At 37.1% G+C, this 22,384-nt stretch overlaps 1 non-coding gene across 1 annotated transcript; it reads left to right on the top strand.

Moving 5' to 3' along the window:
• Positions 1-21,114: 21,114 nt before the first annotated feature.
• LOC116545221 lies at positions 21,115-21,221 on the top strand. Its single transcript, XR_004266250.1, has one exon. It is a non-coding gene; the product is annotated as a U6 spliceosomal RNA (small nuclear RNA).
• Positions 21,222-22,384: the final 1,163 nt, after the last annotated feature.

Below are 22,384 nucleotides of genomic sequence, written 5' to 3'. Positions count from 1 at the left end.
AAAGCAAGCTTGGAGAATGTGAACCACCTGTTGTAATAAACCTGTAATTTAGGTAGGACTCTGGGTATTTTCCTTTAAATGCAGCTTTCTTTTGTTCTGCAGTCTTAGTCTTCTGCTGCCTCATCTTTGGATCTTTCTCCATTTTCAAAGAAGCTGTCCAGTGATGTTTGTTTTTCACTCATTTTGGCTAGGGTTAGCTTGTGGGCTTAGCAAAACTGTGACTAAGACAAGTGCACAGCGTGGGAAAGAGGTACAGATGAAAGCCGTAAAATAATGGCTGGGGCATGCACAGACTAAAATAAGTGTTGGATTCTGACTTAAAGCCTGCCACCAGGTGCAGTTATACAATTGAAGTACATCAATTTTCCACTGTAAAGCCTGGCACCAGATGCATCTTAATTGTCACTTATCACTTGCCGCTTGTCCCTCACTGGTAGGGTTTTGATGTGAGCCTATAAGCAATGTATTTATTATGATCTCTGTGCAGTCAAAACGCTCTGCTAATGTTAATCTGTATTTGCAGCTGCTGCGTAGCACTGGCTTCACTGCCTCAGCTCCATCTCAGATCATCAGGCATTAGATTCTCATAAGTAGCATGCGCATAGATCCCTCCCATGTGCAGGTCTGTGGCCTGGGGTTTGGGGACCCCTGCTATAAACCACTATTATATATATTTGACCTTTTATTTTCTTAATTTCAGCTATAAGTGAGATTATGCAAAATTTTTATTTCTGTATCCTTGGCTTATTTCATTTAGCATAATGTCCTCCAGGTCCATCAATGTGATGGCACCTGGCAGGATTTCCTTCCTTTATAAGGCTAAGATTCCATTTTTGTGTGTCTCTGTGTATGTATACACACACAATGGAGTATATGTATCTTTCTTTATACATTTGTCCGTTGATTGACACCTAGACTATTTCTATATCTTGCCTATTCTAAATAATGTTGCAATGAACATGGGAGCGCAACTATCTTCAGGAGGTGGTGATTCCATTTTCTTTTGGTATATACACAGAAGAGGGATTTCTGGGTTATGTGGTGGTTCTATTTTTAATTTCTATAAGAACCTCCATACTGTTTTTCATAATGGCTGCACCAGTCTATATTCCCACCAGCAGTGCACAGGGATTCTCGTTTCTCTATACCCTTGCTGATACTTGTTATCTCTTGTCTTGTTGATTATACCAATCCCAACAGGTGTGACATAGTATTTCATAGTAATTTTGATTTGCATTTTTCTGATGAATAGTGATATTGAGCACTTTTTCATATGCCTGTTGGCTATCTTTATGCCATTATTGAAGAAGCGACTATGCTTATGTCATTTTTGAAGAAGTGTTTAGTCCATTTCCCATTTTTTAAATTGAGTTATATAGAATACATAAGGAGGTTAATTCAGAAATAACATCTCTGTGCTGACCTTGCGAAGGAAGAAACTAGCCTTACCAAAGAATTTTAACTTTTTGATTATGTTACCAACACAAAATCTCTTTTTTTTTTTTTTTTTTTTTTTTTTTTTGAGACATTCTTACTCTGTCACCCAGACTGGAGTGCAGTGGCACAATCTCAACTCACTGCAACTTCTGCCTCCTGGGTTCAAGCAGTTCTCCTGTCTCAGCCTCTCAAGATGATTTCTCAGCTAAGTGTTGAAAGAAGAGTAGAAGATATCCACAAGCAAAAGGCAGCAACACAAACAAAGAAAGACCATGGTGTATTTTAAGAACGCAAGCAGTTAAATATGACTGCAGTGCAAGATGGAGCAAGGTATGGAGTTTACAGACTCCTGATTTTGAGGAAGAGACAATTAACTGTGGATCAAAATTATTGTTTTCTCTTTCATGGATAGAATTGTTGCTGACAAGTGGCTGTCTACTTGGGACTGTATTTCCTTACATAGAGATGTGGCCACATGACCAAATCCTAGTCAATTAGAATGTGAGAAGAAACAAGCGTTTAATTTCTAAGCAAGAATTTATAATAGGTGAGCCTTCACTGCTGTTTTCCATCCATTGGTTTAATGCAGAACATGATGAGATCTTAAGAGATGGCTGAAATACAGGCAAAAGAATGCCTTAACCCTGCAATTCCGCATGAATAAAAGCTGTCCATTAGCCAGAAATTCTCAGCTTGATAGTCATATAATGGAGAAATACTTCTGTTGGAAAAATTTTTATAGCAACTAACACTATCCAAACTAATAATCCCTGGAAAGATTGGGAAGGAGTCATTCGTATAAGGTTGTACACTATGGAGAAGACATTGGCTTTTATCTTGGAGAATAGATTGAAAAATGACATAATTTTAAGTATGATAAAGTCACTATTAGGCTCTTGTTTTAGAAAGACTAAATTAGTGATAGTGTGAAGAATGATTTGTATGATAGGAGAAACAAGCAGCTAGATTGTTTTAGTTACAATTCAAGTTCAAAATAATCTAATCCTGAACTAAAATAGTGAGGTGGTGTTAAGTAAAAATGAAAGGAGGGAGGTCTCTAAGGGATTTAAAAAGAATAGGTGGTGCTTGGTGACTCAATAGATTTGCGGAAGAGGAAGGAAGAGAATTATCTTAAGAATGTTCCCACCTTGGGCAATTGATAGTACACATATATATGAGGGATTGCAGAAGAAGATTTGGGGGTAGAGCGTGGTTACATTAATTTAGCTTGAGAGGCTTATGGGACATCAAAGTTGGAAAAACTGATAGCTTGTTAAAATAAACTTGCCTGCCTCTTAGAAGCGAAAAAGCTGTACGCACAGTAATTGAACCCATGGTTTAGGTAGATCAACACTGCTGAAAAGTTATTGCATGAAGAGTAAGTTCAAGTATGGGAAATTGGGACACCCTTGTTTAAAGATCATGGGTTCTTTAACCTTTCTTAAAGCAAACTGAAAGGGAAGACCTAGACAGTCTAAGACAGCAGTGTGATTTTACTGAAACTAAGACATGACAGACTTAAATAAGGAAGTAATGAATGGTATCACAAATTCCAAGGAAATAAAAGAAATTGTAGTTGTGGTGGTCAAGTCCTGCAAGATGAAAGATGTGTAAGATAGCAGTGTAAGAAAGATGTCTAAGATAGCAGTGTGGTTTTTCTGAAACTAAGATGTGACAGACTTATATAAGGAAGTGATGAATGGTGTCACAAATTGCAAGGAAATAAAAGAAACTGTAGCTGTTGTGGTCAAGTCCTATCTCACAGTTCACGTAGTATCTTGTCCTTTTGTTTGCTCCTAATGACAGTGAAAGAGTGCTCACATATACCTTGTGGTCAAACACAATGTCTAATTCACTCTTCTCTTCTTCCCCCCAGTTCATAAAGGAAAGGAAGTCAATAATCAGAAGATATAACCTGCAAGGTTATGCCACTATCTGAAGCCTACTGGGCAGATGCTATTTGGATGGAAAGAAAATAGGATCTCACAGTGTAGCTTCCAGTTTTACTAAGGTAGTTGTTATTTTTTTCTTCAGGCAGGGGAGAGAAGGAGAGAGCATTCTTTTTAGCCAGCAGGATGGGAGTGATCATGCTGCTGCATCACGTTTCTCTGGGAGGTGGCACAGGCTGAATCTGTGAGGCTAACCAGTTGCAGCTATGATTTTATCAGGCACCACCTGATGAACTTGACTGCTTCAGTTCTTCACTTTGCAAACAATTACCACTTACCACAAATCCAAACCTCCCAAACCAAACAAAATGGTTAGATTTAGGGCCTAAAGATTTCTACTTATTTAGACAATTGTTGAATGACCATCTTAAGAAACAAATATTATTAGGTGTTTTTTTTTTAAAGCTAGAAATTGAGGAACAAATAAATAATTTTATAGATTTCTTCTTTGTTGGGAACCCAACCATGTGAATACTTGCAAAGCGAGTTTCACAGGACGGGTGGTCGAGCCCAGGCACAGGGACGCCTGCCTGATAGAGGGAAGTTGAGATAAAGTTGAGTCAGGAACAGAAAAAAGGAGAATCCTGTTAAAAGATAACCAGGTGATCGGAACCAGAAAATCCTGCAGTCACAAGGAACAATGTCTCAATATAAATGTTTTTTATGAGCACCAGGAATGACTATCACCTTTTACGACCACTGATTGTGTGTCTCTGCCATCCTTATTGTATTAGTGATCTGTTTTTTCTCTTACACTGATGTAAACCAGAGCCTGAAAAATGTATATAATTGAAGCCTTTGAGAAATAAAGTTGCTGGTGGAGCACTCACTCCCCAGACCTCCTGACCCCACTTTTCTGTCTCCTAGTTTTCCTGCGCACCCCCCACTCAGGTTTTGAATCCTCTTGCTGGCCGAGAGGTCCCGCCAGACTTTTTGCTTTTAGTTCAATATTTAAAAGTTTTCATGGGCTCTAACAATTAAATATCTTTATCAATTACAGAACGGTTAATTTTTATTATGATGGGGGTGGAAACTATATTTCAGTGGTTTGCAGAATCAAAGGGAAGGGAATGAAATACAGACAATAAGTTTAGAATTTTTAAAAAATAACTTTAATTACTGTTAACTAAGCTTACTTAAAAGAAATTGTAGGCAAATATCATTATCATTAACCATAAAATGTGATGAGAACCTAAAAGGGAAATCATTTCACCACAAATCCATGGAATTCAACATTTATTAATTGGAAACATAAATTTTCCTGGAGGTATCACAAGCAAAAACAAGGAAAGAGACACTTTACTATAAAGTTCTGTGACCATTTTGAAACCCTATTAACTGAAAATACTAAGATTCAGATATAGGGTGTATTTGTCAGGGTTATTCAGAGAATCAGGACCAATAGGAAGCAAACAAATGATAGAAAGGATATATTGGGTGGGATTGGCTACTGGGACTATGGAGGCTGAGAAGCTCCATAATTTGCCATCTGCAAGCTGGAGACACACAAAAAAGCCAGTGGTATAGTTCCAATCCAAGCCTGAAGGCCTAAGAATCAAGGAAGGCAATGTGGGTCCCAGAGTCTAAATGCGTACAAATATTATTAATATAAATGCAAATGCTGATGTCTGAGGGCAGGGGAAGATGGAAGCCCCAGCTGAAGAAGAGAGTGCAAAATCATCTTTTTCTTTGCCTTTTTTGTTCGATTTAGTCTGTCCTTCAGTGGATTGAATGTTGCCCACTCACTTTAGTGAGAGAGACCCTTACTCAGTCTACTAATGCAAAAAGTAATCTCTTCAGGAACCACCCTCACGGTCTGTGAGAGATAGAAAAAAACAAATTTGTTTTTTCTATTCTCACACACTACTCAGCACTCACTTTCTGACAATGAATGTTTATGGATTTTTCTCCACATGCCAACAGGACACCAACTGGGTGTCCTATAATTCAGTTTGATTCTTACACTATCTACCTGGGGTTAGAGTCAGATCCTATAGGTTAAGGGATCAGTTCCAAAAGAATGCTCCCTCACTTCTGATGCCAATCACAAGGAATAGGATGTCATTTATACTTCTTACCAGCAGGCTATAAATCAGGTTCTCATGACCCACTCCCGGGTTTGATTAATATGTTAGGATGGCTCAGGAACTCAGGGAAATAATGGCAGTTACTGATTTGTTACATAAGTGAAGGATATGACAAAGGATACAGATGAACAGATGAAGAGGTCTGGGGGAAGGGGGTGGAGTTCCCATAACCTCTCTGAGTATGCTACCATCTAGGTTCCTACATGCATGAGGCAATCCTGAAGCACCCCAACCCCAGTCCTTTTTTTGGTGGCTTCATTATGTAGGCACAATTGATTACATCATAGGCTTAAATCATAGGCCATTGCTTATCTACTCAAGTTTTAGCCTCCCTCCCTGTGTCCCCAGAGGTTAGATGTTGAGACTTTAAAGTTCCAACCTCCTAATCACATGATTGTCTCTCTTGGTAACCAGCCCCATCCTGAGACTATCTGGGAGCTCACCAACAGTTACGCATTAGAACAAGAGATGTTCCTATTATACAGGAAATTTCAAGGGATTAATGAGGGTCTCTGCATCAAGAACCTGGATCAAAGACCAAATATTCGAGCAAAAGATCCACCTAGCACTCCTATTGATCAAGAAATTACAAAAGTTTTAGGAGTTCTGTGCTGGGATCCAGGGGTGGAAACCAAATATATATTTCTCATTACCTCACAGTATCACAAATCAAACCCAGAAATAATGCTCAACAGGCTGTTGGGCATTTCTTTGCCCAGTCAGTTTAACACATATAATTAACCATCGCAAAAGCGTTCATACTTCTGAGTAACATTTGGTTAACATACTGAGTAACATTTCGTTACTCAGTCAGAGAGTAAGCTTGGATGTCAAATTCATACTCCTTTATGAATGCTAAATTTAAACAAAGCAAAGTAAAGTATCACAAAAACCCATAAAGAATCAATAATGCCTTTAGCTCTTTAAAATCATTATAAATCTGTCATGTATAAATCTAACCTGAGTTTAATATAGGTTAACATATTACATAAGGTCTATAGATAAACATCACAATTACTTGCACTCTATCTTGTTTGCCCTTTGCTTGCTGTGTCCTCTGATCACTTTACTCTTTATTTGTAACACCTACACCCAGGTCACCAGTGGAACCAACATTGAAAACAAACAGTAACATATGGCAACCACATATGGTTTGTTAGATGCTAGCTCTACTTTCACAAGTTCAGTACTGATAGTTTTCCAACATTTTATCTACATTTTAGAAATGGAAATATTTTAATCTCAAGTTTTCCAGTAATGATACACTCCTAGTTATTTCTTTTGTGGCATATAAGAAATATATATGTTTTGCTGCAATTGTACGCTGCTAGTTATTTCTTTTATGGTATATTTCTTATACCACATATACTTATGTGCAGCATATAATTGCAGTGAAACATCACTAATGCTTATTGCGGGTTTGAAAATTCACACGGTGAACGGAATTCATCTGCAAACTAATGTAATACAAATTTATACCAGAGAGGGAATTTCATTTACAGATTGAGTCATTTATTTATCTGCAAAGAGATAATCATAAAGAATTTTTCATAGCTAGTTTGATAAATATAATGTTCTTTCAAGGAATGTAACTTTCACTTGTTATTAGTCTGGCAAGCAGATTAAAACCTTTCCTTCACTGAGTACTAAATGTCTAATTCATTCCTTTGCAAACTGGGGTATTACCAGGTTAAATTTACTCTGGGATATGTAGTTGAGAAATTCAAATAATTCACAATAGATGGTTATAGATTTTTAATGTTCATAATTGTAATAAAGTTTTACAAATAGAAATAAATATCCATCATTTTTTCTGTTCTTTTTTCTTCTGAATAATTTCATGAAGATAAATTTCCAGGTGGGTTTCTGGGTCATAGTGCTTGAACATTTTGATACTCTTTGTCTATCTTGTCAAAATGCTTTCCAAAATAATTTTACCAAATTTGCTTTTACTTGAACATTTCTTTATACTTCTAGAATAAAATAAATGAAATATAAGATATGTTTATTCATGAAAGCTGATATGTACTTAGATTATTATGCTTTAAAATAGATAGCTAAACATGATTTGAAGAAGTAAAATAGTTTTGATATAGTCTCTATGTATTTATAAGCACATCTACATGATTTTTAAGGAACTTAAAACTCTTTCTTACACTATTTTAATATGAATAATACTAAATATTTAATACATATAATATGTATAATATGTATAACATATACAAACACCATTTTAATAGGTATAATATTAATACAAGGAAATAATAATAGCATGAAGAATTTGAAAAGGAAAAATGAACTATTCTATATAGATGTCATTTGCCTAAGATTGTTACTTACAGTGAGAAATTAAGCTAGCAATTTCCCAATGATTTACCTGTCTTAACGTCTTCAAAAATGATGAAGTAGTAGGATGAAAAATAAAAAATACTTTCTTTATTGTGACTTAGTAGAAGACTCCTGTTCAGAATTCAGAATGCTCTTAAGGGACCAGTGCAATTGTGACATGAAGGACAGAAAGGGCAAACTACCAAATCAAGGTGATGATTCTAGGGCCGTATATCATAGACCTAAGCTTTTCTTGAAGCTGCTTGCTATAGTTTCGATGTTTGTTCCCCAAACTTCATGTTGAAATTTGATCCCCAATGTTGGAGGTGGAGCCCAATAGGAGGTGCTTGGGTCATGGGGGCGGATCCTATGTAAATGAGCTTTGTGCCATCCTCACAGTAATGAGTGAATTCTCACTCTGCACTTTCCTCCTCTCTCTTGCTTCTTCTCTCACTATGTGATCTGTAGAAACACTGGCTGCTTTTCCCCTTCTGCCATGAGTGGCAGCAGCCTGAAGTCCTCACCAGAAACAGATGCTGGCACCATGCTTCTTTTTCAACCTGCAGAACAGGGGGCCAAATAAACATTTTTTAAAAACATAAATTATTCAGTCTCAGGTATTCTTTCATAGCAACACAGTGGACTAAGTAATTTCTAAATCTGGATATTTCTGGAGTGTTTGTGTGCGAAGTGGTGCTAGGCCACTTTTTTACAAAAGTTTTATATATTACAAAGTAGTAATTTGTTGCATATTTTACAAATAATATATAGAATGTTTATAAAATATGCAAATAATAAAAATTCCTAAAACCTTACCACATATTAATAACCTCTCAAACATAATGTGCTTCTTTCCTGTCTTTCCTGTGTGTGCAGTCCTATTTGTATTTTTAATAAAATTTCCTCAGACTGTTGATACAATTTACTCTCCTACTTTCCAATTATATATGACAATTGGATCCCCATAAATATATTTCAAGGTTTGCATATCATTTCATCTAATAATTACATCATAATATATTTAAACATTATTATTATATATAGCATGGCGAGCAAACTTATGCATCAAATATATGAGCGTCTGGAATTATTTGGGTGAATTAGAGTCCTAGGAATAAAATTATTAGGCAATTAGTCCTCTTTGTTGTTGCTAACAAGTAGTGGTACAAGATGGAACTAGGGTACATGGAGAATAAGGACTCTGCTATCTATTTTATCCATATAGGCTTGCAGATAGAATACAGAAAAAAATATGCAAGAAACACGCTTTCTATACCTCAGCAGTTAGTTTGGCGGTATGAAAGTTGTCAGAATCAAAATGGAATCACTAATGACTGCATTAGGAAACCCTGACAAATAATCCTGAAAAGGCCGTGAAGAGAAGGTTCTCAAGCTTACACGTGTGCCTGATAGTAAAAAGGACTACAAAACCACAACCTTGCACAAAGGTCACCACAACCTTACACAAAAAGTACTTCTGCAAGAATGTCTGCCCAGTAACTGCCTGTGCAACCTCAGATTGGCATTACCCTTTTTATTGATTTTTGTAGTCAAAGATAATTATTTCAAAATAATTATGTACTCATTTTTTCTGTTAAAAACCTTTGTCTTTCTTTACCTTCCTGAATATGAGCATGGTTTACTATGGCAGACATGCTCCAATTGTAGTGCTGTATTCTCAGATAAACATCTTGTCTTTTAGAGAGCCCCTCTAGTTGCTATTTATGTTGACAGCAGTGCTACTAGTTTTAGGTAAAACATTTTATGGCATAGTCTGGGGCTGATATTTAGCAATTATGTGCCTGCATACAAGTTATACAAAGTGGTTCACACTTATATTAGTTTTTTTTTTTTTTTTTTTGTCATTGTTATTGCCGCTCTCATGTAGATTTAGCAGCATGTAGCAACACAAATTTGTTGCCTCACATCTGTGCGTGACAGAACTCTGGGTAGGTTTGAATGGTGTATTGGTCAGGGTTCTCTAGAGGGAGATAACTAATAGTATATATCCATATATGAGAGGGAATTTATTAAGGTGAATTGACTCACATGATAACAAGGTAAAGTCCCACGATAGGCCATCTGCAAGTTAAGAACGAAGGAAGCCATTGGTGTATCAGTGCGAGTCCTAAAACCTCAAATGTAAGGAAGCCCATAGTGTAGCCTTTAGTCTTTGGCCAAAGACCCGAGAACTCCTAGAAAACCGATGGTGTAAGCCCAAGAGTCCAAAAGCTAAAGAACTTGGGGTCTGATGCTCAAGGGCAGAAAGCATTCAGCACTGGAGAAAGATGAAAGCCAAAAGATTCAGCAAGTCTGCTCTTCTGTCTTTTCCTTCCCACTTTATTCCAGCCATGCTGGCTGCTGATTAGATGGTGTTCACCCAGACTGAGGGTAGGTCTGCCTCTCCTGTCCACTCACTCAAATGTTCATCTCCTTTGGCAACACCCTCACAGACATACCTAGTAACAATACTTTGCATCGTTCAATACAATGAAGTTGACACTCAATGTTAATAATCACAAATGGGTTCTCTGATCTGGGTCACATGAGATTGAAAGGTGCTGGTCAATTGGGCTCTTACTAGTGGGAAGCCCTGGAAAGAATCCATTTCCAAACTCCTTTAGTTTGTTGGCATAATCCATTACCTTGGGTATGGAGAACTGAGGGCCTGGCTTCGCTTCCTTGCTGGTTGTCAGCTGGGGAACCATCCTTAGCTCCACAGGCGCCCCTGCATCTCAGGGCAAGTGATTTGTCTGACCTCCAATTCTGATGCATCTTTTTGACTGCCTCATCTGCTATTTAGGCCTCATGTGATTACACTGAATCCCCTAGATAATTCAGAATGCTGTTCCCATCTTAAGGTCTACTGATTGGTAGCCTTAGTTAAATCTAGACTAATGATGATCAAATAACCAGGGTATGGAAAATTTGGGGAGAAATCTTTAGAATTCCATTTATTATAGCATTTATTATAATTGCTTGGCTACCATGCCATCACAGTTATACTTTTGGCTATCATTCCTGAATATAAACTAATCCTCATAGCAGTAAGATGTGTCAGAACCTTGGTTATCAGCACTATGCCTCTAGTCAGCATTCATAGCTGAGGGAAAACCAGTTATAACCCTGGTAAGACAAAGTATTGGACTCTAAACCTTGATTTTATAGCTGTTTTATCATGTGGATGGTTCTAAGCCACCCTCAGCATTCTATCAGAAGTTCTGCAAGCTAATTCCCTATCTGGGAGGCTGGGTCCTCAAGAATCAATCAAGTTAAACTTTACCATCCATATTGCCTATCAAAATGCTTGTTTGAAGTTCTGATATTTGGAAAAATGGAGCTTTTTTGGTGCTTAACCTCATGTTCACAGACAATAATTTGGTACAGGTCTGCAGTAGCTCCAAATGACCCCAAAATCTGTTAGTGTGGTATGCTATGGAAATGCTTATTTTGGATCAGAGTTTGTGAAAATTCAGAATCCATTTTTTTTTTGGAGAAGACTTGAGAACTTCAAAACACCTCATGTACCCCATGAGTATATATACCTACTATGTACCCACAAAAATAAAATAAAAAACCTTGAGACCTGCAATAACCACAGAATATGAGTTACAGAGGGACCTCTCAAAAGAAGTGCATTATCTCCCATTATGATTAGAGCTGAGTCACCTTTGCAAAGTACTTCAAGCACTCGGTATTAATCCATTTTCACACTACTATAAAGAACTGCCTGAGACAGAGTAATTTATAAAGGAAACAAGTTTAATTGACTCACAGTTCTGCATGGCTAGGGAAGCCTCAGGAAACTTACAATCATGGTGGATGGTAAAGGGAAAGCAAGGCATCTTCTTCACAAGGTGGCAGGAAGAAAAATGAAAGCAGTAAGAACTACCAAACATGTATAAAACCATCAGATTTTGTGAGAACTCAATATCATGAGAACAGTATGGAGAGAACTGCCCCCATAATACAATTACTTCCACCTGTTCTCTCCCTTGTCCTGTGGGAATTATGTGGTTTATGGGGATTACAATTCAAGATGAGGTTTTGGCAGAGGACACAGCTAAACCATATTATTTTACCTCTGCCCCCTCTCAGATTTCATGTACTCACATTTCAAAACACAACCATGCCTTTCCAATAGTCCCCCAGAGTCTTATTCCAGCATCAACCCAAAAGTCCAAGTCCAAAGTCTGATCTGAGACAAGGCAAATTTCTCCCACCAATGAGCCTGTAAAACCAAAAGGAAGTTAATTACCTCCTAGATACAATGGTGATACAAGCATTGGGTAAATACACCCTTTCCAAATGGGAGCCGTGGCCAAAATAAAGGGGTTACAGACCCCATGCAAGTCCAAAACCCAGCGGGACAGTCAAATCTTAAAGCTTCAAAATGATCTCCTTTTATTTAATGTCTCACATCCAGCTCACACAGATATCAGAGGAATTCTTTCACAGTCTCGAGCAGCTCCACCCTTGTGGCCTTGCAGAGTACAGCCTCCTCACAGTTGCTTTCACAAGCTGGCGTTGACTGCCTGTGGCTTTTCCAGGTGCACAGTGCAAGTTGTTGGTAAATCTACCATTCTGGGGGCTGGAGGACAATGGCTCTCTTCTCACATCTCCACTAGGCAGTGTGCCAGTGACGGCCCTGGTTGAGGCTCCAACCCTACATTTTTTTTCACACTGCCTAGCAGAGGTCCTCCACGAAGTCTCCACCACTGCAGCAAACTTTTGCTGCATATTCAGGGGTTTCCATTCATCTTCAGAAATCTTGGTTGAGGTTCCCAAACCTCAATTCTTGACTTCTGTGCACCTGCAGGCTCAACACCACATGTAATCTTCCAAGTCTTGGGGCTTGTACTCTCTGAAGCAACAACCTCAACTCTATGGTGGCCCCTTTTAGCCACAGCTGGAACACAGGGAGCCAAGTTCTGATACGCCACAAAGCAGCAAGGTTCTGGGCCCAGCCCATGAAACAACTTTATCCTCCTATGCCTCCAAACCTGTGAAGGGAGGGGTTGCTGTGAAGACCTCTCACATGCCCTGGATACATTTCCCTCATTGTCTTGGTGATTAAAATTTGGCTTCTTGTTACTTATGTAAATTTTTGCAGTCAGCTTAAATTTCTTCCCAGAATATGGATTTTTCTTTTCTATTGTATGGTCGGTCTGCAAATTTTCCAGACCCTTTTGTGCTCTGCTACTTTTTTAAACATAAGTTCCAATTCCAAACCATCTCTTTATGAATGTTACAACTAAATGCTTTTAACAGCACCCAGGCCAAATCTCAAATCCTCTGGTGCTTAGAAGTTTCTTCTGCCAGATACCCTAAATCATCTCTCTCAAATTCAAAGTTCCACAGATCTCTAGGGCAGAAGCAAAATGCCACCAATCTTTTCGCTAAAGCATAGCAAGAACCACCTTTATTGCAGTTCCCAAGTTCCTCATCTCCATCTGAGAGCACGTCAGTCTGGACTTAATTTTCTATAGCACAATCAGCATTTTGGTCAAAGCCATTTGACAAGTCTCTAGGAAGTACCAAAATTTTCCACGTCTTTCTGTCTTCTGAGCCCTCCCAACTGTTTCAACCTCTGCCTGTTATCCAGTTCCAAAGTTGCTTTCACATTTTTGGGTGTCTTTTAAGCAGTACCCCACTCTCTATGGGTACCAATTTGCTGTATTAACACATTTTCACACTGCTATAAAGAACTGTCTGAGACTGAGTAATTTATAAAAGAAAGAGGTTTAGTGGACTCACAGTTCTGCATAGCTTGGGAGGCCTCAAGAAGCTTACTATCATGGCAGAAGGCAAAGGGCAAGCAAGTCAACTTTATCACGAGGCAGCAGGAAAAAGAATGAACTCAGGAGGAACTACTAAACACTTATACAACCGTCAGATCTCATGAGATCAAGAGAACAGCATAAGGGAAACTGCCTTCATGATTTAATTACCTCCACCTGGTCTCTTTCTTGACATGTGGGGATTATGATTCAAGATGAGATTTTGGGTAGGGACAAAGCCAAACCATATCAGACTTTTTCATAAATCATATATAATTTTTTTTTTGAGACATAATCTCACTCTGTTGCACAGGCTAGAGTGCTGGTGGCATGATCATAGGTTAACTGCAGACTTAATCTCTCAGGCTAAGTGAGCCTCCTACCTTAGCCTACCAATACCTGGGACTACAGATGTGGACCATCATGCCCAGCTAATTTTTACATTTTTGATAGAGATGAGGTTTCATTGTGTTGCCCAGGCTGGTCTCGAACTCCTGCGCTCAAGCATTCTGCCTACTTTGGCTTCTTAAGTGCTCAGATTACAGGTGTGTGTCACCATAGCTGGTGTATAATTCTTTTTCATAGAAGAAATTAAATATTTTATTTTGAAAAAGAGTATAGTTGTCTCTTGGACTCTTTGGGGGAGTGGTTCCAGAACACCCCTCAGATACCCCAATTTCTGGATGCTTAAGTCCTTATAGGAAATGATCTTGTATTTTCATGTGACCTACAAACTTCTTCCCCTATACTTTAGGTCATCTCTAGATTATTTACAATATCTATTAAAATGCATACTTCATTTATGCAGATTCAACATAGTAATCAGCACAGCAAATTCAGGTTTTGGTTTTTGAAGTTTTATCACATTTTTTTTCTGAATATTTTTGATCCACACTTGGTTGAATCCACAGATACAAGCCCAGAAATCCAGAAGGCCAACCAGCTTCATAAAATATGAAACAGAGTATACAGAGCTACATAGATTAGCTTCTTTTATATCAAAGTAGCCTGGTCTTTCAGTGAATACAACTTTGCTTGCAATGGTTATTTCTCTTTTTACTGGCCAAGGTAAACCCATGGTCCGCTCACATTGGAATATTTAAATTTAACTTGCTCTTTTATTTCCATTCTTTCTCTCTTTCTCCTTCTCCCTTTTATTTCTTTTCTTTCTTATTTTTCTTCTGTTTTGTTGTTGTTCTTATTGTTTGATTAAATTTCTGGCAGGTTTTCTCAATTTATCATTCTAACCTTAAGTTACTTTTAAATTTTAGTATCCTATTTTCAATTCTTCCTGCCTCCATCAAATATCCTTTTAAAAAATAGTTTCTTATCCTTGTTAGGTAGATTTTTTTTAACATTCCACAAGATATTAATTATGTTATTAATTGGGGTTTTCCCCCCATCTTTTTTCTTTCTACTTGCAATATCTCTATTTCTTATATGTTTTGATTTTTCTTTTTCTGAAATGTTTCTTAAATGTCTGGGGATTTTCAGATAGTACATTTTATGTTTATGCCAGAGGAAGTAAAGTAGCGGATCTCAGGAGCAGGGCTTGTCCATCAATTTTCCACACTATATGGTGATTTGGTAAAAAATATGATTTTTTGAGGTATTTCCAAAAATTTTAGGGCATTTTTTGTTCTTTAACTATTTTATTTCTCCAGAGAACATTTTTGATGTTCTATTGCCAGTTTTTTGTGTCTCCTAGAAATATTATCAGAATAGTGAATATGTATTATTTAGTCCTCCCATGTGTCAATCAATGAATAACCTGTTTATCTATTGAGTAGACATAAAATTGGCCAGTTAATTCATCTTAAGATTCTGTTTTTAAGTTACAGAGTGACACTCATATTTTAATATTGCCTAAACCCATTTTATGTTTTATATGTTATATTTATGTGTTCCAAATTCTAAAAGTGCAGTTTAGATATTTTACTACTGAAGTCAAAATAATAGTGTTTATAACATCCAAGATGTAAGATTATTGTATTAGTCTGTTCTCACACTGTTAATGAAGACATAACTGAGACTAGGTAATTTATAATGGAAAGAGGTTTAATGGATTCACAGTACCACATGGCTGGGAAGGGCTCACAATTATGGCAGAAGACAAAGGAAGAACAAAGGCATATCTTACATGGCCATGCGCAAGAGACCTTGTGCAGGGGAACTCTTGTTTATTAAACCATCAGATCTCATGAGACTTATTCACTATCACAAGAACAATATGGGGGAACTGTCCCTATGTTTCAATTATTCCCACCTGGCCCTGCCCTTGACACCTGGGGATTATTACAATTCAAGGTGAGATTTGGGTTGGGACACAGCCAAACCATATCGTTCTGCCCCAGCCCCTCCAACATCGCATGTCCTCACATTTTAAAACCAATTATGCTTCCCAACAGTCTCCCAACGTCTTGACCTATTTCAGCATTAATACAAAATTCCGGAATCCAAAGTCTCATCTGAGACAAAGCAAGTCCCTCTGTTTAAGAGCCTGTAAAATCAAAAGCAAGTTAGTTATTTCCTAGGTACAATGGGGGTACAGGCATTGGGTAAATATATGCATTTCAAATGGGAGAAATTGGCCATAATGAAGAGGTTACAGGTTCCACACAAGTCTGAAATCCAGTGAGGAAGTCAAATCTTAAAGCTCCAAAATGATCCCCTTTGACTCCATGTCTCACATCCAGGTTATGCTGATGCAAGTGGTGGGTTCCCAAGGTCTTGGGCAGCTGTATAGAAAGACCATGGGAACCACCAAATATTCTTTTAAAAAATAGTTTCTTATCTTTGTTAGGTAGTTTTTTTTAGATTCCACAATATATTAATTAGATTATTTTTATATATGCTTAATAAATGCATCAGTCTCTGCACTTTGGCACAAGAATTAGGAACCAGATTTGTGTATTACTAAAAGAAAATAAAACAGAAGCTTAATTTTTTGTTTTATTTCATAGTACCATGACTGCAGTACTATGCAGCTTTTCCAGGTACATGGTGCAAGCTGTCAGTGGATCTACCATTCTGAAGTCTGGAGGACAGTTGCCCTTTCTCACAGCTCTGCTAGGCAGTGCCCCAGTGCCCTCAGTGCTATGTGGGGGCTCCCATCCTACATTTCCCTTTCACACTGACCTAGCAGTGAGCATTTCACTCCTGCAGCAAACTTCTGCCTGGACATCAAGGCATTTCTATACATCCTCTGAAATCTAGGTGGAGATTCCTAAACCTCAATTCTTGACTTCTATGTACCCGCAAGACCAACACTGCCTGTAAGCCATCAAGGCTTGGGGCTTGCACCCTCTGAAGCAATGGCCTGAGTTCAATGTTGGCCTCTTTTAGCCACAGCTAGGATGCAGGGAACCAAGTCTTGAGACTGCATAAAGCAGCAATGCCCTAGCCTGGCCCACAGAAACCATTTTTTCATCCTAGGCCTCCCAGCTTGTAATGGGAAGGGCTGCTATAAAGACCTCGGATATCCCTGTAGACGTTTTTTCCATGATTAACATTTGGTTCCTCATTACTTATGATAATTTCTGCAGATGGCTTGAATTTCTCCTCAGAAAATGGGTATTTCTTTTCTATCACATTATCAGCCTGCAAGAGTTCTGAACTTTTATGCTCTGCTATTTTTTTTAATGTAAGTTCTAATTCCAAACTATATCTTTGTGAGTGCATAAAACTAAATGCTTTTAACTGTACTCAAATCACTTTTTTAGCACTTTGCTGCTTAGGAATTTCTTCTACTAGATACCCTAAATCATCACTGTTAAGTTCAAAGTTCCACAGATCTCTAGGGCAGGGACAAGATGCCACCAGTTTCTTTGTTAAAACATAGCAAGAATCACCTTTGCTCCAGTTTCAACAAATTTCTTATCTCCATCTGAGACCACATCAGCCTGGGTATATTGTCCTTATCACTATCAGCATTTTGGTCAAAGCCATTTGACAAGTCTCTAGAAGGTTCCAAACTTTACCACATTTTCTTGTCTTCTTCTGAGTTCTCCAAACTGTTCCGATCCCTGCCTGTTACCCAGTTCCAAAGTCATTTCCACATTTTTGCTTATTTTTACAGCAGCACCCCACTACCCCATACCAATTTACTGTATTAGTCTGTCCTGGTGTTGCTAATAAAAACATACCTGAGACTGGTATAAAGGAAATTTATAAAGGAAAGAGGTTTAAAGGACTTACCATTGCACATGACTGGAGAGGCCTTACAAATATGGCAGAAGACGAAAGAAGAGCAAAGGGACGTCTTACAGGACAGCAGGAAAGAGAGCCTGTATAGGGGTACTTCTGTTTATAAAATCATCAGATCTCATGAGAGTTATTCACTACCAGGAGAACAGCATGAGGAAACTGACCCCATTTTTCAATTAGTTTCACCTGGACCCACCTTTGACACATGAAGATTATTACAATTCAAGGTAAAATTTGGGTGGGGACACAGCCAAACCATATAATTACTGACACATGCAGTGCCATAGCTACCCCTATTTCATGAACATACGTTTCTCTCAAATCATCTTGGTAAATGTCTGGCTTTCTAGGTAGTTATCTGAGCTTGTAGTTATGTAAAACTCCTGTTTGTTTGTTTGTTTGTTTGCAAGGTTGTAGTGGAAGATTGACATACCCTCCATTTTGAAATTTCAAAGATGAATATTAGTGAAGTCTTAGATATTATAAATATATGCTTAGATTTTTCATCTGTTCTACAATAAGAAAATTAATGTTTATGGAAATTAATTATATCCAAACCACAGTGTTTTTGACGCCATGGGGAACAGACACAAAAATTGTTCTGAGTCAAATCCCAGAATCAGCTCACAGTCTAATAAAGAAAGTGCATCAAAGACAGAAGGTAATTAGCTATAATACACAGTAGAATATAGTAATTTCATAATAAACTTAACATTACATTTAATTTGCATGAAGTGAATGGAGAAAGGAACACAAACTGGACAAAATTTAAGAACAATTTTGAGGCAGAAACTATGTTGACATTAAAAGCTAAATTAGATCAGGCAGCTGCCTGTTCAGCACTTTGGGAGGCTTAGGCATGAGAATCCTTTGAGGACAGGAGTTTGAGACCACCTTGAGCAAGATACTGAGATCCCATCTCTCCAAAAAAACAAATATAGGAAATGAGCCCGGCATACTGGCATGTGTCTATGGTCCTAGCTATTCAAAGAGGCTGAGGTGGGAGGATTTAAGCCCAGATATCAGGGCTGCAATGAGCTGTAATCACACAACTGTACTCCAGCATGGGTGACAGAGTGAGACCCTGACTCAAAAATAAAAACAAAAACAAAATATGAAGAGCATTAGGATAGGTAGAAAAACAGGAAATAAAAATGTACTAAGGGAGAGGAAAAAGCATTAATTAATTCAGGGAAATCAGAGTGCCTCAAGCATAGTTAAATTTGAATAAAGCTAATCAGGCTGAGATTTAAAATTAAGATGCCATTCATTTTGCTTCAGAATCAAATTAGAAAGATTTTAAACTGATATTTTTACTTTTTAACATTGAGGTTTCACTGTCTCCCTCCCTTGTGGACCAATACATGTGCAGGTTTGTTTTTGTTTTTTTGTTTTGTGATTGTGCATAAATGTGTGAAGGGCAGGAATTAAAATCTGTATCCTGTGTGGTGATTTTTTATACCTTCTCAGCCCTCACAGCTGTTCAATTTGCAGTCTGAATAACAAACATTTCATCCTGCAAAGAGATTTACATTTTGGCATTCTCTGGCATAAACACAGTGAATGATGTACCTATATAAATGTCTTTTGCGTTCACAAATGCATGTGGCGGATCCCATTTTATGAGAACAAAGGGATAGAATTAAAAGTTGAATATCAAAAGTTGAACTATGTTTTACCTCCCACAATGAAACAGAATCATAAGTCATAGTAAAGAGTTTAAGAGTCAATCACTGTAAATTTTTTTTATATTTATTGAATACATGTTTTTATAAATCAATTCTACTTTACTTATGGTGTTTATTTTTTCAAAGTCCATGTTAATTATGATACAAGGCAATACAATAATGTTTCTGTACATTCATCTCGTGGAAAAGTTGAATAGTTCATTCAGAGTGGTTATTAAAGACTGTGGGTAAGAAGGAGATAACATTAATTTCCTGCAGCTGAAAATGTTTTATAATATATATATTTGATAAAATTTTCATTTGTTTCAGAAAAGTAATACTAACATCTAAGAAAACAACTAGCAGTTTGTCAATTACTTGTGACAGTTTATGAATCAATCATGGGAATTGTACATTGGTAATTTTTCTTTTCTTTTATAGTACTATGAAATAAAGCAAAAACTTAAGCTTCTGTTTTATTTTCTTTTATTAATACGCAAATTTGGCTCCTAATTCTTGTACCAAAGAGCACAGTGACTAGTGCATTTATTAAGCATATGTAAGCAAAACAGTCAGCAACTGAGTATATATTTGTTTACGTGAAATCTATATGCTTTTGATTACTTTTTCTTGTTTTGGTTAGTCTTTATCGCTGATATTTACCTTCATTTGAGAATTAAAAGATATAATATTTAAAATTTGTGGATTATGCTTCTTATTAGAACTTATATTAAAACATTTCCTTGAAAGAAAAACTCTTAATTCAAGTAGAAAACAAAAATTTTCTTTGGATTATTATACTAAATCATAGCCATCCCAGGAACATAGTAATATGTTCACATTGCAGGTGTAATTTACATTTTTCTTTTTCTTCCTTAACGGATGTATTAATTTTTCAAATTCGTCAAAATACAGTGGAATTTTGTTTTTAAAGTTTTCTTATGGTTTTTCATGTACTTTTGTTTTTTCACTGGTCAGCTGTTTTTTTGGTTATCTTGGTTTTCTATGCTTCATATACATAGTGGTTCTTAGTTCACTTATATTTAAGAATGGAAGACTGATGACTCTTGTGATTTTTCTCTGTTGTGTATGTCCATTTTTCTGCTGGGTCTCTCGCACTACTGGCAGGGCTAGGGTTGGGAACTCAGGTAGAGACAGTGTTTATCACAGTTAGAGTGAGCAGAGGAGAAAACATTTTAGCATCTTCAGATGTTAAAATGAGGAGAGCTTCATCTTTTGCATGGAAAGCCACTCTAGAAACTTCAAAACCTTTGTTCTCCCTGTACAATTAATTAATATTCAATAAGAGTGCTAATTTAGATTCCTGATAGTATAAAGCTGGGTTTCTTATGCTTAGTGTTCATTGAAATAAGGAAGAGGCTAGTAGTGATGATGTGTGGGACACCTGACTAGCATATTTCATTAGACAGACTTCCAGTTAATTCTGTTTTTAGTTGTTCTTCATACTCCCACCTTGCATGGCATTGCTGTCTTTTATCCAGGTAGCTCCCTGGGATAAGGACTTTTTTCCATCATAGACTGTTCGCATGTACACATTTAGACTGATTGATAGGTTCACATATTCCTCAATCCATCAGTGTTCCAATATGACTTGGAACTTCAGCCTAGAATTTAAGAATATCTCTTTAAAAATAATCCTGTGCTAGCTTTGGCAGCACATATACTAAAATTGAAACTATACAGAGAAGATTAGCATGGCCCTTGCACAAAGATGACATGCAAATTTGTGAAGCAAATTCAATAGGTTATTTTATCTATCAGCATTTGCATTTGCTATAATTGTATTGTGGACTTAGAAGAGAAGAGAGACAAGTTCTTATTTTCAGTGCACCATTTTGAACTTAAAAAGGCATTTTCAGACACTTGGTTTAAAAAGATCAATCTAAGCCAGGCACGGTGGCTCATGCCTGTAATCCCAGCAGTTTAGGAGGTCAAGGCAGGCGGATCACAAGGTCAAGAGATCAACACCATCCTGGCCAACATGGTGAAACTCCGTCTCTATAAAAATACAAAAAAAAAAATTAGCCAGGCGTGATGGCATGTGTCTGTAGTCCCATTTACTTGAGAGGCTGAGGCAGGGGCATTGCTTGAACCTGGGAGGCAGAAGTTGCAGTGAGCCATGATCATGCCACTGCACTCCAGCTTGGTAACAAATCGAGACTCTTTCTAAAAAAAAAAAAAAAAAAAAAAAACCAAAAATCAATCTTGATGAAGAATGGATTGTAGGATGGAAGGCTGGTGTCAGGGAGAATAAGCAGGTTTACGAATAAGATAGTGACAGCTGTGAACACACAAGAAGAAATAATTTCTTCCCTTAGAATGACAGATACAATTTTAATGTAAATATATTATGTAAATATCTAGACTACATTCTATTCTAAATTATATTTTAATTCTATAATTAGGGTCTACATAATTAAAATTTTAACTGCTAAATTTAATTATTAAATTATATTTTTCAAAATCTAATATGGAACCATGACACCTGGATTTGCATGCAACCCATGTAGAGGAATTCATTGAAAAGTTAGAAGCTGTAACTCTTTATCTAATTCTTTAGTTTTCTTTGTGTTTTTCTATAACCTCAGAAAAATTACTTCTCAGCTTAATCTTTTAACTCATTATTAATAAAATGTTCAGGCTTTTGATCCTGTAATAACTACCTCACTCTTACCAGAATAACAGGTTTATTAAGCTGTTTTTGTAGTATTATTCTCTGGGCTTTGCTTATATTTCCAGTCATTCCTCTGCAGCAAAATAAAGTAGTCCCTGCCTCATTAGGACCTGGAAGTGCCACCCTCTTCAAGACCATCATGGTTGTTATTACCTATTTATGTTAATTCCAAGTTATTTTTGTTACATTTTTAAAAGTCACTTATTTTATCTGATTTTTGATTTTCAGTTGGCTC

The sequence above is a fragment of the Sapajus apella genome, unplaced genomic scaffold, assembly GCF_009761245.1.
Source record: "Sapajus apella isolate SASKATOON/1434 unplaced genomic scaffold, GSC_monkey_1.0 scaffold4, whole genome shotgun sequence".
In the NCBI taxonomy this organism is placed as follows: domain Eukaryota; kingdom Metazoa; phylum Chordata; class Mammalia; order Primates; family Cebidae; genus Sapajus; species Sapajus apella.
The sequence above is the reverse complement of the archived record's forward strand: the minus strand, read 5'-3'. Positions and strand labels throughout refer to the sequence as shown.